This window comes from Eretmochelys imbricata, chromosome 5 (genome assembly GCF_965152235.1).
Source record: "Eretmochelys imbricata isolate rEreImb1 chromosome 5, rEreImb1.hap1, whole genome shotgun sequence".
NCBI lineage: Eukaryota > Metazoa > Chordata > Testudines > Cheloniidae > Eretmochelys > Eretmochelys imbricata.
The window spans coordinates 39,362,742-39,381,231 of NC_135576.1; positions in this window are offsets into that span (position 1 = coordinate 39,362,742).

Consider the following 18,490-nt stretch of genomic DNA (forward strand, 5'->3'; position numbering starts at 1 on the left):
ATAGACAACATAGCCAGGCACTTAGCGCTGGCATGTTTAACGCACAAGGCAATGTGGCTGAGGGACTGGGACAGCTCAGTCATAATAAAGACGTGGGTTCTATTCCAAAGTAGAGGTCTAAGACTCTGCTAAGTAGTAAGCGTTGATATTAACAATGCTCTGTCGAAGAGATGAGCCTACAACTCCTGCTTCTCAGCCCATTGCACCTTCCCAAAGGTCAGTGTTTTTCAAAGTTGGGGTCACGACCCAGTACTGGGTTGCGGCATGTAAGGCACTGGGTTAAAAAATCCTGTTGGCGGTGCTGCCAAGCTAAGGCAGGCTGGTGCCTACCTGTTCCAACACCACGCTGTGCCCTGGAAGCGGCCAGTAGCAGGTCTGGCTCCTAGGCAGGGGGACCACAGGGCTCCACACACTGCCCTGCCCCAAGCACTGGTGCCGCAATCCCATTGGCAGGGAAGTGGCCAATGGGAGCGGAGGGGTGGTGGTGCCTGTGGGCGAGAGCCATTCAGAGCTGCTTGCACGCCTCCACCTCAGAGCCAGATCTGCTGCTGGCTGCTTCCATGGCACAGTGCAGTCCGTGGTGACAGGACAGGCGGGAAGCCTGCCTCAGCACCCCAGCTGCACCGCTGACCAGGAGCTGCTGGAGGTAAGTCCGTGCCCCATCCCCATGCCTCAATCCCCTGCCCCAGCCCTGAGGACTCCCCAAACCCAGAACCCCTTCCTGCACCCCAAACCCTTCATCCCCGGCCCCATACCAGACCCTACACCCAGAGCCCTGACCCCCTCCTGTACTCCAACCCCCTGCCCTGAGCCACTCCCACACCCCAAACTCCTCATTCCCCAGCTCTGTTGGGTTGCAGGCATCAACAATTTTCTTCAACTGGGTCCCTAGAAAAAAAGTTTGAAAACTGCTGCCATAGGTTATAGTCTCTAAACGAGGACAAATATCTTATGGCACTTATCCAAGGACACAAAGGAATCCCTGTCAGAGCCAGGATTGAGATGTTCCTGGCTCCCAATATTTTGCTCTTTGTGTAAAGGTAGGTACTGAAAAGAAGTCCTGTGATATTACTTTATAATTAGGAGGGGTTTTTTTGTGGTTTAATTCTTTTTCTTTAGGTAGCAGTAAAGTGTAGGAGTGGGACAGAATAATCTCTCACAAAAGCATACAAATACAGACATTTATTTACCCAGCAGACCAGAATCAGGCCTTTATGCTTAAATAGGTCAACTGTGTAAATATATTAGACAATTTTTAAAAACTCATGTTACGCACTCAACAGACTGGAATGCCTCTTTTTATCAGTGTCTGTTGCATGAATGCAACACAACATGTACCAAAAGGTATGAAGTATTTAGTGGACATGTACTGTAGCCTAGTTCCTAGCATTAACAACATGGTGATTTTACTGAAATAGGGGCTGTTTCCATTGAGTAATGTGTTTAATCAGAGGTTTGAAGGACTTTTACTAATACTGATGATGCAAAGGTCAGCTCCCTATCTAATTACAGAATCACTACCCCAAAGTTCATGGGCCTCAATATCTGTGCCAAGAGCAGCCCATCTCATGGCAATACTTGTGGGGGTAGGCACTGGGGAGGAAAACTCCACGCATCTTTCCTTGTGGAGATTTCCCTAAGTCATTTTATGGGGAGTGTTGGTTTATCCTTCCATGGAATTATTAGGGGCTTCTGCGCCCAGAATGCGTGGAATCACCAAGATCCACAAAGGGGATCTGGCTGAGGTACAGGGCCATGATGGAGGCTCTAAGTCTCCACATTGACTCTGGGACCTTCTGCACCAGCCCACCCTTTGCCTCCTTAATGCCTACTTCCCTGGCAACGTAGATCCAACAGAGCTGTGCTAATAGGGCCTCACTGGTCACAGCTGCTCCTGGGGCCCCGCTCCTCCAAAGAGCGGATTTTCCACTACAGAGGGGCTTCACAGAAAAGGTAATACAACCTGGGTCTGAAATACTTTTTCCAGGTAATCACTACAGGACTGGTAAGGGTACAATGCAGATTCTCTCTCTTTCACATACACCCCCACACACACACACCCATTGACATGTTTCTGCCCTCTCTTCCCACATGGACATTGGGCCACATCGGAGTCATCCTAGGAAAGAGCAATGGGAGCCCTCCGTGGGGTACCAGGAAAAAAGGATAGTGTTGCAGAAGTAGATAACCCAACAGCATTTCCACAGGAGGGTGAAATCCATGTGGGGACGGTCATCTCCACTAACAGTTCTGGAGTATGCAATCTGGGCCCTGGTGTTCAGGTCCTGTTCCATCCATATCCAGCCAAGAGTTTTCTGTTGTGCCCATCACTGTAGTATCTAGGTTGCCTCTGCCCAACCCAATTTTGTTTTCTTTTCACTCTTATGAAGTCAGAGACTAGTCAAAATGGACTCTCAGATTTTCATACCCAAGGGCTGAAGTTTAGTTTAGAACAGATTATAACTGTCAAATGATAAAGGATCCTCATCCCGAAAGGTTTCAGACAACCCCAACTCCTTGTTATTGCACTGGGCAGTGAGTGCTCAGCATGTTATAGGTGCCTCCGAAACTTCTTCTTCTGATGCCTCACAGCACGGGCCCAAATCTTTCTGGAAATTCGAAAGCCACAACTGTACATTTTTGTGTGTCTCTGCAGTTGAGGCCCATTCCTGCTCCCACTGGAGTCAGTCCACTTGGGCCGTTGATTTCAAAGGGCAGCCTTCTTGAGCCTTTCCTGGTCACTGCTGGGACGAGATGTGGGAATGCTGAAAAAAAATGTACGTTCAGCTGACTAACAGCCAGAGGCAGGGAAGAAAAGGGACTTCAACACTAAGGAGATCGCCAGCTTAGTTTGGCTGCTCCAAGAGGTTCAGATATGAGATGAATAAATATCCTGCATTTTTGGATACTTGCTTGGACCAAGCCTCTGAACATTTGGCTTCACCCTGTACTGACAAGTAAAATGATGGATAAAACTTCCCTTGACTTTAGGGGCTGTTTTGCCTGAGTAAGTAGTACTACATCAGGCCTCCTTTGTGGATTGTCTATTAATCTTTATAATGCACGAGCTGATATACACCTACCTCTAACAGTGTAACCTGGCACTGCTATGATATTTGTATGGAAATAATGCTACACCACTGTGATGCACTGAATCTCAAAGTAGCGCACTGTACCCCGCATATTCATCATGTGTATATGGTTGTAATATTTCTTACAAAACATGCCATGTAAAATACCGTATGAAAGGTCATGATTGCTGAAAAAAATCTATTGTTCTGTTATAATGTGTATGTTGTTAGTTAGGGCTGACAACTTTCTGATGGCAGAAAACTGACTACCCTTGCTCTGCCCCACCCCTTCTCTGGGGCCTCATCCCCCGCTCACTCCATCTCCCCTCCGTCCGTCGCTCACTTTCACCCACCCTTGCTCTGTCGCTCATTTTCACTGGGCTGGGGCAGGAGGTTGGGGTGCGGAAGAGAGTGAGGGCAATGGCTGAAGGTGCGAGCTGTGGGGTGGGGCCAGAAATGAAGTGTTCCGGGTGAGTGAGGAGGCTGGGGGTCGGGGTGGGGTGGGGGTGAGGGCTCTGGCTGGGGGTGCAGGCTCTGGTGTGCGGCTGGGGATGAGGAGTTTGGGGTATAGGAGAGGGTTCTGGGCTAGGGCCTAGGGGTTCAGAGTGTGGGAGGGGGCTCAGGGCTGGGGCAAGGTGTAGTGTGCGGGCTCTGGGAGGGAGTTTGAATGTGGGAGGGGGACTTAGGGCTGGGTAGGGGATTGGAGTGTGGAGTCCAGGCTCTGGGAGAGGGTTTGGGTGTGAGAGGGGGCTCAAGGCTGGGGAAGGGGGTTGGTGCACAGGAGGGGCTGAGGGATGTAGGCTCCAGGCGGGGCTTACCTCAAGCAGCTCCCAGAAGTGGCCAGTATGTCATGCTCCTAGGCGGAGGTGTGGTCAGGCAGCTCCACCTGCTGCCCAGTCCACAGGTGCCACCCCCACAGCTTCCCTTGGGCACGGTTTCTGGCCAATAGGAGCTGCAGAGCAGGTGCTCAGGGTGGGGGCAGTGCACAGAGCCTCCCTGACTGCCCCTTCACCTAGGGACCAAAGGGACATACCAGCCATTTCTGGGAGCTGTGTGGAGCCAGGGCAAGCAGAGAGCCTGCCTTAGCCCCACTGCACCGCTGTCCGGATTTTTAACGGCCCAGTCAGCGGTCCTGACTGGAGCTGCCAGGGTCTCTTTTCAACTGGGCGTTCTGGTCAAAAACCGGACACCTGTCAACCCTATTGTTCATGTGTATGAAGTTATGAGGTTTTGCTATATGGTTGTTACTGAAATATGTTGTGGGTTTGGGAGACGCCCCCTGCTTGGTCTCCAGTGACAATAAAGGTGGTGACCGACACCCAAACAGGCATGAAGTGACTATCATGAGCCATTGACCAGCAGGGAAATTGTAAACAAGAGACTTACAGTTCTGTAAGAGACAGTTGGGCAGGCAGCACAAAATGGGGATTGCTCAACTCTGTGACTCAGCAAGGCCCACCAGGACATGCCTGGGCCAGTATCTTTCCTGGGACATGAATTGAGAATATAAAATAAGGGACAGTGGCATCATGAGACCACCTCTCTCCTCCCCCACCTATGCTGAAAGCAGCAAGAATGCTGGAAAGACAAAGATTTTGAACTGAGGAGACTGGTGCCAGCCTGAGAAGAGAATTCAGCCTGTGTGTTAAAAACCGTAACTTGCCTACAATGTCAAGTGGGTTGAGAAAAGCTGTTTGATTCAGATATTGCTGTCTGATAAAGTTCAGGAGTGAGACTACGATTTTACTTTTTTTTTCTTATATAACTATCGTTGACCTTGATGCCTTATAACTACTTAAAAACTTGCTGTAGTTAATAAACTTGTTTTAATGTTTTATCTTTCCCAGTGAGTTTGTTTAAATTGCTTGGAGAAGCTGCTCAGACTACAAAGGCTGGTGCGCGTCCACTATCCTTTGATGAAGTGGCAAACTAATTAATGAGTTTGCATTGTTCAAGAGAAGGACTTAAGCAGTGTAAGATGGTACATTTTTGGGGTCCAAGGCTGGGGGGCTGGAAGGATTTGCTGGTGTCTCCCTCTGAAAAGTTGAGTGGCTTAGAGAGCATTCATGCAACTTAGTTGGGTGTGTCTCTGTATGCTGGTGGCTGAGTGATAACAGCACCTGGAGGGTTTTGCTGCTTGTCACTAGCAAAGCATTGTGATAGACAGCCCAGGCTGGAGAGTTAAGAGGGCACAATGATTCAGGGTTTTACCCCAGGGATCCCATCACACCCCATCTTTCTTCTGGCTCACGGGGTGGTATTCAGTGGAACACATGCCACACAGAATGATATTTCATAGACTTTAAGGCCAGAAGGGGACCATCATGAACATCTAAACTGACCCCTTGCACTTTGCAAGCCATAGAACCTCACCCACCCACTCCTGTAATAGACCCCTAACCTCTGGATAGGTTCCTGAAGTCCTCAGTCATGAGTTCTATTTCAAATAGACATTAACCAAACAAAACCCAGTGTCAATCATGTCATTTATCTTTGGTCTCCAGCCAGTCCAAGCATCAGGATACGCATAAAGGTGGCTTAGCAATTTTTTTTTGCCTCCCTGGATGCCCCCACCCCCAGATGTGCTGAGGTCATGAAGCTAAGGAGTAAGCCTTTGTTTTACACTCAGTTCTAAATTGATCAAACCAGTTTCTCCTGTCCCTAATTTTTCTGTAAACCATGAAAAATAATCATTTTGCCGTCCTTGTAGGGCTTCTTCCCTTGTTTGCAGAGTAATTTCAGACAGATACGAGGGTGTTATGGTTGGTATACTATATTTGCTGCTTCACACGGCCTGACATTGCAAATTAATGCAGCTTGCAAGCTAGAGCACAAATGTACAAACAATTTTTAAAGTTAGGCTACTATATCACAAAATGTACCACATTGTACCAGGGCAGCCACCTCCTACGTGGCCCCCTTGTGGCCAGAGGTGGTTTTGCAGCATCATGCCTTTGTTTCCCCTCTTAAGAACTCCACGCAGTCTTGCTCATGTTTAACAGCATCCCTACCCCAGGGCTGGGTTACTAACAAGCAGCTCAGGATCCCAAAATAAAGTCCAGCACCACAAATGTTCATATTTAGCTCTAGCTCTTCTACCCCACATGGAGCTCTTCGTCTGTCCCACTCTCCTCCCCACAAAGCCCTTTCTATCTGAAGTTCAGCCCTCTGGCTTCACTCCCCTGGCAGCTTCCTCCTGTTTGGAGTGAAAAGACAGCATATATACTGCCCTCCGATCGAGAACTCCTCCTGGCTCGCTGGTCATGAGGGGAGCCTTGCCAGATCTTGCACTGCAGGGCCCTTGGTCCTGTGTCCTTAAGGGGACTAGTAATTCCTTGTACCGTTTCCTCTCTTCCAGTTTCAGCCATTACCTGAGCCTTTGTTAGTTCCAGTGTTCCTAGAGGAAGGGTTTTCTGGCCCCCTCTAAGCTTAAAGGGTCAGTATACTCCATTACACATTCATTTATCTTGACAATTTTAACTACTTGATGGTATTCCCTAATAAACAATTAAATGTACTATAGTATATTTTGTATAAACGTAATAGAGTCTTAGTACTATGAGACATCAATACAATGCTGTCTGTTATTAACTATTTACTGGAACTGAGAAGCCACCTTTTCGTGCAAACTATAAGGTTTGCAATAAACAAAGCATTGTGTAATAAAATTCTATTCAATAGGCCAAATTAATTAATTAATGGTGTAATTCCATTGAAATCACTGGATTTACCCAGGGATGGATTTGATTCCTTCTGTCCTATATGAAATAGGAATTTATTTGTGTGACACCCAACCTTCAGTGATTTCACTACTGACGTCGCTGGCCCAATATAGAGAAATTTTTGATTTAAGGTCTTCAGGCCTTAAACCTTCCTAACAGTTGGGGGTGCAGCAAAGAGGGGTGAGTTCGGGGGACACACCCCACCACCTCCCTTGGCCATAGACGCTACTGCAAAGTCACAGTCTGGGGGGAAGGGCACAGGAGTCCTAGCCAGTCTCTCACCTAGGGCCAGTTGTTGGAGATGGGGAAGAAGTGGCAATTGAAGTTTTCAGTAACCAACACAGCCTGGAGCAGAGGCAGTGGCTCCAACTGGGATTCTGGCCCCTGGGACCTCCTCACACCTGGATCCCTGCATCCCAGAACCCCAAGCTGCCATCTCCTCATGCTGCGTCCTCCACCTCCTTTGCTTCTGGGTCTGCTCTGGAAGATATTTGGTCAATATCTTCATAAATGATCTGGAGGATGGTATGGATTGCACCCTCAGCAACTTTGCAGATGACACTAAACTGGGAGGAGAGGTAGATACGCTGGAGGGTAGGAATAGGATACAGAGGGACCTAGACAAATTGGAGCATTGGGCCAAAAGAAATCTGATGAGGTTCAACAAGGACAAGGGCAGAGTCCTGCACTTAGGATGGAAGAATCCCATGCACCGCTACAGACTAGGGACCGAATGGCTAGGTAGCAGTTCTGCAGAAAAGGACCTAGGGGTTACAGTGGACGAGAAGCTGGATATGAGTCAACAATGTGCCCTTGTTGCCAAGAACGCCAATGGCATTTTGGGATGTATAAGTAGGGGCATTGTCAGCAGATCGAGGGATGTGATCGTTCCCCTCTATTCGACACTGGTGAGGCCTCATCTGGAGTACTGTGTCCAGTTTTGGAACCCACACTACAAGAAGGATGTGGAAAAATTGGAAAGAGTCCAGCGGAGGGCAACAAAAATGATTAGGTGATTGGAACACATGACTTATGAGTAGAGGCTGAGGGAACTGGGGATGTTTAGTCTCCGGAAGAGAAGAATGAGGGGGGATTTGATAGCTGCTTTCAACTACCTGAAAGGGGGTTCCAAAGAAGATAGCTCTAGACTGTTCTCAGTGGTAGAAGAGGACAGGACAAGGAGTAATGGGCTCAAGTTGCAGTGAGGGAGGTTTAGGTTGGATATTAGGAAAAACTTTTTCACTAGAAAGGTGGTGAAACACTGGAATGCGTTACCTAGGGAGGTGGTGGAATCTCCTTCCTTAGAAGTTTTTAAGGTCAGGCTTGACAAAGCCCTGGCTGGGATGATTTAATTGGGGATCGGTCCTGCTTTGAGCAGGGGGTTGGACTAGATGACGTCCTGAGGTCCCTTTCAACCCTGATATTCTATGATTCTAAGAGATGGCCGTTCAGGGAGGATATACATGTGCTACACAGCAATGCAACTTTTAGCCCCATACACTTTTGTAGTGACCTCTGGTATTTAGTGGGTAACCTGGGCCCCCTTCTTAGGAAAATTTTCATTGTGTCCCTGCTAACAGTGGATGTCTAGACAAGTGGTCTGGGTTTCAAATGTGTCTAGGTGACTAAGGAGTCAAGGGGATTTATGGTCCTAGGTCAGGTAAGCACTTTGGAAAATCCAACCCCAACAGAAAGGACATAAAGGACACGTTTCACATTTCTTCTACTGTAGTTTTTTATGGAAAGGAGAAAGAACTCTCTTGCGGTATAATAAAGCTTGTGCCTGTGTTTGCTCTGTACAATACATAGTGCTGGCTGTACAAAAAAAATTAAAATTTTAAATGAAATAGCTGTAGACCGGTACCTATTTATATATTAACTTGTAGTCACTTGAAGTTAGCAATTGACATATATACATGAGATTAAGAATGGAAATGCACATGAGCAACAAGTTCTTGTGACATGGAAGAAGGGCAGTACTGATTTATTGAGGGTACCCTTTGAATGGATCAAATCCGAGCCCATTTAACTCTATTGTGGCATTCGCCCATGGGGCTTAAAAATATATAATATATTTCTATAACTCTCCAATGAAACTTAATTCTGCTTTAGTTCCATCGTAAGACACAATATAACAAACAAGGAGACGGATTCCTCCTCAGTTAGTGGTGCAACTCCATCGGTGCAAACGTTGCCCAATTAAAGGAAAATGGGGCCCATCATTTTCAATGTTTTTTTAATGAATTGTTATACTGTGCCAACCTTCTGCTGATGTAAATTATGCCCAATTCTTAGACTGATGTTCATTCTTCACTCATGCAAATACAGTATGTACTAGAATAGTCTTTGATAATTATTTTATCTACTCTACCTTTTTTAAAAAAAAACATTTCCTTCTTATATGTCACAAAAGTATGTTTCCACAAGAGATAGTAGACTTTGTCTATGATTTCTATACAAAAGACATACTTTTGGAGAAATGATAATTTTCACATTGACTTCTTACAAAGTAAAATGTTATTTCCTAAATCAGCCAGTAAATAAAATAACTGGGTTTGTCAGAACTGATGTTATAACATTTTCCTAAGATGCACCATGTTGTAGAAATAATATTTATATATCTTCAGTTTCTTAATATCTAATAAAGGCCTGACTCAGTTCCCACTGAAATCAATGGGAGTTTTGCTATTCACTTCTCCAAGATCAGGCTTGGGCCCCGAAGTTGTACTGTATGTTATACATAATGAACACTCTGTGGACTTCCGACCCAATGTTTTCTAACTCTAGTCATTCCCCTTTACATGTAATTCAAATAATCCTTCTCATTTTTTTCCCCCAAGAAAGATTTCTCCATTATTAATTGTTGCTCTGTTTTCATATTCTCTCATTTGAGGGGCAGTGATTCCACACAAATGTGAAGATACTGCATAGTGTTCAAATGTTTATACTGCCATCTATGGGATGCATCTGTGTTACACACAACATTTGCCTTCCAAACACAGCAAGGAAAAATCTCAATGAAAATATAATAGAGACGCTATTAGCGGAACCCTAAGGGTGACCTAAAGTCTCAGGATTATCATATGAGTGTTTCTTCTCCTATAGCCATGGGCACAACAGCAACCATAAAGGAGCCACAAACCCTTCATCTATGGACATTACTTCAAAGTTACGTAGTTAAAACCACCAGGATATACTAGGGCAACACTGTTAATTTATAACACAACAGAAAGTAACTTTCTTTTCTATGGTGCGTTTAACACACATTGCTTCCCAAAACATTTTACATGGGTAAATAACAGTGAAATAATAAAACAATAAATTAGAGGGAGAGAGAAATTAAGAGGTTTAGGAAGAGGTGGGGAAAGATGTTTTCAGAGGAAAACTGAAAAGGGGATGGAAAGTCAATGAAATACAGAGATACCCATGACTCCCATTGAAGTCAGACTTCCATGGATTTGAAAACTCTTGAAATCAGGCCTTTATATAGGTGCTTCAATCTTGATTTAGGCATCCAGGAGTGAATATTTTGGCCCTAGCATTTTTATATTTTTGGTCAGTGCATCACCAATAAAGGTAACATGCAAAAAGTAATGTTGCCAAGTCTTGCAGTTTGATCATTAATCTCGTTATATATGTTCTTCTTAGGAGCCATGTGGTTAGGAGAGAATCTCAACTTTCATTAAAAAAAAAATAAAAAAGTACACATCTAGCCCTCAGGGTTGCAAAACAAAGTTTGAACACATGAAATTAGTGTGGCTTAATGGCTTGGAAACCAGCAGACAAATGAAAAGAACCCCAAAATTTAGGGGATTCTTTGTTTGTTTTTTTAATTCTCATGGGTTTTTTTGACACCAGACTCATGATTTTTTGAGTGTTTGGGGTTGGCAGTACTGAAAAAAGTATCACTGTATCACTGTAAACTGAGCATGTTGGAAGGATTTTACCATGAGTATCAGCTATGCCTTCACAGCATAGAAACGGGGAAGAAGAGCAGCAGGGTGGCACTGCTCTGGGAATAAACAGAAAGTTGTGCAGTGCTAGAGGAGAGAAAGAGAAGGAACACAATTTCAAACAAGAAACCACCTAGCAGAGAGGAGGAGAAAACAAAAGAACGATGAAGACCACAGGTGGTAGACAGAAAAAGTGCCCTCTTTCTTTGTGAAGGGTGGTGGTGGAAGCTGAAAAAGACATAGGCCATTACTTCACTGCAACAGGTGTGTGTTTACACCAGTGTAGCTAACTCAAGATAGCTATCCCTGTAAAATCCTAGTGGAGCCAAAGCACTGTCATTTTTACCTTGATGGAGCTAGTTGAGATCATCACAGGGAAGAGGGTAAGAGCATTGTCCCAGACTAGCTACACTCAGGTAAAAACTATCCATGCCTTGTCTCCTCTAGGATATTACTTCAGGATAGCTATCTTGGCATAAAAACACACCTTTTGGCAATGAAGATGTGGCACTGTCTAGACTAGGAAAAAAAGGTGTATTTTTAAAAATAAAGTTAGCTACCACAAAGTAGCTATCCTCATTTGAAATGCAACTTAGCACCAAATGTAGATGTCCTTTAGCACCGTAATACGTTGTTGACTAACCTCAATCTCTTTTCCTAATGTACACATTTCCTTAGGGTGTCTCCAGTTTGCCACACATAAGGCATGTGTACACTGGAGCTCAAGGTACAATTTTCAGCTGGGTAGTCCTACACTGCACTAGCTCAGATTGCCTGAAACTCTAAGTACTTATTCAGGTGACTGGCCTGGCCTGCTGTTTGCACTGCTGCAGCTACACTTCAGTTTTCAGTGCGCCAGCTCAATCAGAGCTACTATCGGTGTGTCTACTAACTTGAAATTACACCTCCAGCTCCAGTGTAGACATACACAGAGACCACTTTTGAAATTTTGGTCTTATACCAGGAGCGGGGAGAAGGTTCTTTGATCCTTTCTTTCCCTCAGTTATTCAACCTACAGGTGATGTAATTCTGTGCTTGCTGCTATCAATGTGCAAGATAAACTCCATAAGAAATCTGCAAAATTAGAGCATAGTTTGCTTACTAAAGTCTTTAAAGTTAGCAAAAAAGCAAACAAACCAGAAAGCCATTTCCCCAAGGAGAAAGGGGGAAAATTAAGTAAATTATTTTTACAGCTTCCTCTTAAATTACTAAATTATTAACAAGCATAGAAATTGGAAAGAAGCACCTTTTAAAAGGAAATCATTGGTGAGTTAAAATAATAGGGACTATAATTTATTTAGTTGTATACAGCACTGTATGTACAGAAAAGAAATAGTACTTCCTATTAATTTTTAAATCACTCTCTTTCCTTATTCAAGGTCTTATTTTTCAATCTGTATCCTTTGTATGGAAGGTAAAATGTTGTCTGTTGTGTGATACAAAGCACTGGGAAGAGAAAGAAAAATAAAGTCAGTCAGGGCCTGATTGCGCTCCTGTGAAATTAATGGGCGTTCCATTGACTTCAAAGGGAGTAGGACATCAGAAAACAATTAGTGACTTTAGCTTCTGCCATTTGTCAAGAAAGCCAAATATTATACAAGTTTTATTTTGCAAAGCCACTTTCCTTTTTTTTTTAAATATCTGTTTTAACAATAGCTCAAAAATTGCTCATCATTTCCCCCTTTTTGGTTGTAACTTTGTCAGGTTGGACTCAGACCAAAAGGGAATGGTTATGGAAAGTTTGATCAAATATCTGTTCTAGTGCTTTTGAGTCCTGTGAGCAGGAAACCAGTATATTTTTCCAATGAAAAGTTTCTAGAACATTGTGTGTGCGCTTTATATATTTGCACTCAATTAAAAACTATTGATGTTAAAACTTCAAATTGACCATGCGGCTAGTCCTCACTGAAGAAGTGTGGATGAAGAAAGTTTTAAATTACTTATCCGTAATTTTTTCAAAAGGTATAAAAAGTTTAAAACTGCATGGCTGAATATATATAAAATAGGGTTCAGATCTAAAGCCTACTGATGTTAGTGAGAATCTTTCCACTGACTTCAGTGAACTTTGGATCAAGCCCCAGATTAAAATCACTAAGGCCCCAATCCTGCAAGCACTTATGCCCTTGCTTAACTTTAAGTACTTGAGTAATTTCATTGATTCAGACTACTCATATGCTTAAAGTTAAGCATGTGCATGAGTGTTTGGAGGATCACGGCCTAAGGGATAGATTGTTTGAACCACACAGCCTAAGGTACTGTGGAGCTGCATAGCTTCAGGGAAGCTCAACGAAGCACTATGCCTTCACAGTATTGCCAACGCTTGTGATTTTATTGTGAGTCTTCCAATATTGGGTGGTTTTCTTAAAGCTCCAGCTCCTGGAATCAGATGATTATGCAACAATCTCATTTTCAAATTAAAAAATAAGTTGTGGAGTAAAGCTTGAAAATGTAAATGCAAAAGGCTCAAAATTTGGAAGACAAATCAGAAGATCAACATTTGTTAATTTTGAAAATCTCATTGTTTTTAAGGCAAATTAATGAATTTGGGGGCCTGCCATGATTTTTGAATCCTTGAGTTAGGCAATACTCCCAGATTACACCAGTGTACAGGGGTAGTACACTTGCTGCTATACCCATTCATGGCGTGCAGCATATCCCCCTGCATGCCAGTCCCACCCTGGAGATCAGGCATGCCAGGGTCATCCTGCCTTGCGCTCTGGAACATCTTGCACCCCAGATGCGCACCGAGGAAGCAGTCCCTGCGTTCCCAAGTTCAGGGTGATAAGAGCCATTGTAAGTGCCTAAATACAGAGATTGGGGCCTTTGTTAATTAACATCTCTGTCTCAGTTTCCTCATCTGTTCAAGTGGAGCTCATGCTATTTACTTACTGCATCTCCTTGCCTTGTGGGTTCCCATACCTTCCCTCTTTCTTCCCTTTTCTTGTCTTTTTCTCCTGCAGTTCACGGGGGTAACTCTCCACCCCACTCTCAGATGTGGTCTGTGTTATTGTTAAAACTAAACAAGTCAGAGAGAGGCTATGAAGTGAATTAGCCTTGATGATGCAGTACACATTTTTCAATATAGGAAGACAAGCTAGTTGTATTCAAAAATGTTTCATGCCAAAGCAGACATTGCAAAAGCAGTTGGCAAAACTCAGAATGACTACAAGGAACCAAAGGAATTCAAAACCAATACGATAACGATGCTATATTGAACAAAACAGAAAATTATTGGACTGTGAACACTGCTGCAACTATAAACATGAGCAGTGACCAGCACTTACAAACATTTCTGGAATGCTTATGGGATTTGTTTTCCCTCATTAAAAACACTTTACATAAGCAAACCCAAAGGCTACTGAAATATCCACACTAAGCCAGGCAAATATAAGTCAGGAAATGTTAATCAGGCCTATTGATAGTTGTTAAAAAATAGGGATATGGTGTGGAGAGAACACTAGCAGGTGAATACCGTGTGGCACCACTTGCCTCCACTTCATTTTTGGAGTTAGATGTATGTACAGAATCTAAATGTATTAATTTTTATCAGCGACCAAACATCCTAGATAAAGGTAACATTTAGAATGGAGTTCCACGTACACTTGTCACAGCCACCCTCTTGGATCCCTCTGGAAAAAAAAGGAATCTTCAGAACTCCTTAAAACTAACTGAAAATTCTGTTTTAATTTTAAAATGCTTCTTTGAATCTTGCCCATTATTTGACCCCAAAATATTACTCCCAAAAACATGTCAAAGGGATAATACTTCAGACAAGTATTTGTCAGGCAAGTGGTCATGCCAGATTTGTGGAAGTATCTGCAATGTACAAAGAGAAAGTTATACTGGGGATATCTTCTGCAGGAATCATGAATATTCTATGGATATCTGAATAATCAACATCCAAGCAGAGGTGCTTGTCAGATCAGTATAGTCAGAATTGATTAAATCATGGTTGGTTTATTGGCATTGTCTGAGCATCCCACAGATTAAAGTAGAAACTAGTTTGATAGCACATGTGAACAAGATTTGACATTATTTTTAATCCTGATAAAAATGGATGTTTGCAAATGCATTTTGATTAACTAGACCTGACTTCGCCTTGATAAACATAATGATATTTTAGAATTTTTAATGATGTTCTCAGTACATTCATTCTATTTTTTGATATTTAGATATCTAGGGTGAAATCCTGTCTCTAATAAAAATTCTCATTGATTTTAATAAGGTAGGACTTCATCCATAATCTATAGGTATCTGGAAATAATGGGGCCAATTCTCCCTGCCAGCGCATCTACCATTGAAGTCAGTGGTAGATATATGGGTAGAACTGGATCTATTTCCTTTAACTCGATTTCAGAATCACAAAGCTTGTAATAAAATGGCAAGCACTATATAGTATGTTCCCAGTTCGGAAACTAAAAAATTGATCTGCATCTCCTATGAACAATGGGCAAAAATTCTGCATGCATCATTCTGAAATTTTACCTTTCAGTGACTTTCTAATTGTCCCATATTATTCCTTACCATTCAGACATAGACAAGTCATAGATTCATAGATATTTAGGTGTATTTATAACTGTTCCCCAAACCAGGACAGCTGAGGCAAGGATACCCCACAAAGAGAGTATTATGCCTGTCACTAAATCAAGTCATAGTTGAGCAGATTTTAAAATAAACCTAGTTATGTAGCTGCCAGGAATGAAGATAGCATAAATTTCAGTACGCCTGTCAAGTCATTAGTCATGTTTCCTTGTCCACAGCACAGTTGATGTCATTTTGAAAGTCCATTCAGTGAATGACTTGTAATTAAAACCTTCCCAAATAGGAGACTAGATAGTTTAGTAGTGTGCCAAGAGTGGGATATAGAGCTTTTCACCTCTAGGTCACCGTTTGAATCCAGCCCAGATTGGCTGTTACTGTGAGCATTTTGGTGACCTAATGTACTGTAAAGCCGGTAAAATGAAAGAGGTCAATAATGTGTAACCCTTCTGCCCATCAGAGTTGGCAGCAACAAGGGCCGGGTTCAATATCTAGGGGATCCATTCCAATAACACAATGCAAACCAGCTCGAGCCCCCACCCAGTGACCTGGGACAAATATATATCACCCCTGCTGGGTGCCTCCAAGAGGCAATACTTCCCCTCTCGCAAGCACCTAGTCGGAGTGTAGCAAAAAGCCTTTTAATAACAGAGAGAAACAATGTGGCATTATGTTGGGGAAACACCACCAACAGGATTCATAACACAACCCATGAGCAAAAAACCCACCCCAAGCAAATTGAAGCATGCCCTTTCCCTTTTGTTCTTGAGTCCAGCAACCCCAAATCACCCAAAGTCCCAAAAGTCCAATGCCCCAAAAGTCTCTGTCCCTGGTCAGGGCAGCCCCAGAGTTCAAAAGTTTATCTATAGAGCTTTACCTCCCAACCTGTGTGGAGATGGGGGCGGAGGTAAGAGGCACCTTACATGATCTAAAGCTGACCGCCCCACAGCTCCATAGGCCTTCGCTCCGCTCTGCCAGCCGCCCCACAAACTGCTTCGCTCAGCTCCGTGGCTCACACACAGCTCCCACCGTCCCATGAATTGCTCCACCAGCCTGTCCACAAGGCACTCCAGCCGTCCCGCAAACTGCTTCACAATATATCTTCAGGCTCTCCCGCTACTTAACACAACGCTCAGTGATTCAGCTCTTAGTCAGTTCAGCTCTTTGGTGAATTCAGCTTGTAGTAGGGGAGCCTCAGTGCTGGTGCACTATTAGCCCAAAGTGAGCTCAGCAGGCTGTAACTAGACTTCTAACAAATTAGCTCTGATATTCCACAGTGGAGAGAGGAGGAAGTGCAATTAGCATGTAAGGCCCTCACCAAGGGGCCCATGCTACCAAGTATTAATACTTGTTCCTAGCCTCTCTCCATTCACAGAGTTTTGGAACCCATGACCCTTGCCTAGCGAGTGCTACTTAGTTGATGGTGAGTCCCTCCATCATAACAAAAGGCCAAGTACAGTTCCAAGCACAGTTCCCATAATCAGGGTAATAACAATTTATTCTTCCTGCCCCAATAACAGAGACACTGGGGATCCCACAGCAGCCAAAGTGACCATTTGGGCAGCTATGGCCTCATTCTAGGTGGGGTGGGTGTGCCTATGCAAATGAGATTGGCCCCTGAAATTCTTTTCCACAACTTGCCACACCTCACCACCAGATGTCAGGGTGGAGCTCATCCTGACACTGCTTACATCTTTAACAGGAATGGAGAGAGCGGGATACTTATAACCGCTAGAGATGTTGGTTTGGCAACTTAAGGTTGAGGTTGGGCGTATTACTCGGGGTAGCATGGGGAGCCTGGACGGACTCTGTTATACATGTTTTGTGGGTAAGAGTCTAATCTATTCTACAGGAGTGTCAATTCAGCACTTTTCAGACTATCACCAGTAGTCATTTGACAGAGTTAACTAATGCAGCATTTTGCCACACAAGTGAAAAAAGGATTGCCTGGGGCTTATAAGGAGGCAGGAGGGTAGTTTGGTTTCTGACTGCTGGAAGGAAGGGCCAAATTAGGCCTCTTGGCTAAGCGTAAGGTGCAATAGAGCCCCAATCTTCCCTCAGCATTCCCTCCCAATTTTATTAATTTCCCCTCTCACCACCTCTTCCTGCCCACTGCCTCAGACCCCAGGAGCTAACAGCAGGAGACGGTACAAACTGGGAAGGCAGGCCATAGGTGGAGGAAATCTGGCACAGAGTCCACAGTAGCTCCACAAGGATAGGTTCAGAGGAGGAGTACAGGGAACATGAAGCTCTGTGATTTCTACCAGAAGTCATCTTTTTCTCATCAGGAGGGAGACAGAAGAGTCCCAGGGGGCTGCAAGGAGTCTCATTCTGGAGCTGAGATGGAGTGGGTAGGTAGGTGGGCCTGCTGCAAAGGAAATGATCAGAAAGACAGATTAATTTGGTTCCCATCATTCAGGTCAGCTGCCTTTGCCATGAAGGCAGGAACATTCCACCTGAGCATTCTAAGGGCTCAGAGAACCATTATTCTGCTGGCATATTAAGTCAGGTCTGAGTAGCACAGATAGGGAAGTGCTATATCAAGCTATTATGCAATGCTCACCTTAACCAGAGGATGGACGCTGAACAGAAGTATGAATGAAGCCCATAACTGTTATGCCCATGATGAAGAATTAAAAATGAGACCCACATTTGAGAAGTGACTGTGCCAGCCTCTTATCAAACATCCTGTGTCCAGATGCCCTAAAGGAGCAATAAAAAAGTGACTCTTTTGAGAAAAGAAAAGGAGTACTTGTGGCACCTTAGAGACTAACCAATTTATTTGAGCATGAGCTTTCGTGAGCTACAGCTCACTTCATCGGATGCATACCGTGGAAACTGCAGAAGACATTATATACACACAGAGACCATGAAACAATACCTCCTCCCACGCCACTGTCCTGCTGGTAATAGCTTATCTAAAGTGATCATCAAGTTGGGTCATTTCCAGCACAAATCCAGGTTTTCTCACCCTCCGCCCCCACACACACAAACTCACTCTCCTGCTGGTAATAGCCCATCCAAAGTGACCACTCTCCCTACAATGTGCATGGTAATCAAGGTGAGCCATTTCCAGCACAAATCCAGGCTTTCTCACCCCCCCCCCCCAGGAACACACACACACACAAACTCACTCTCCTGCTGGCAATAGCTCATCCAAACTGACCACTCTCCAAGTTTAAATCCAAGTTTAACCAGAACGTGG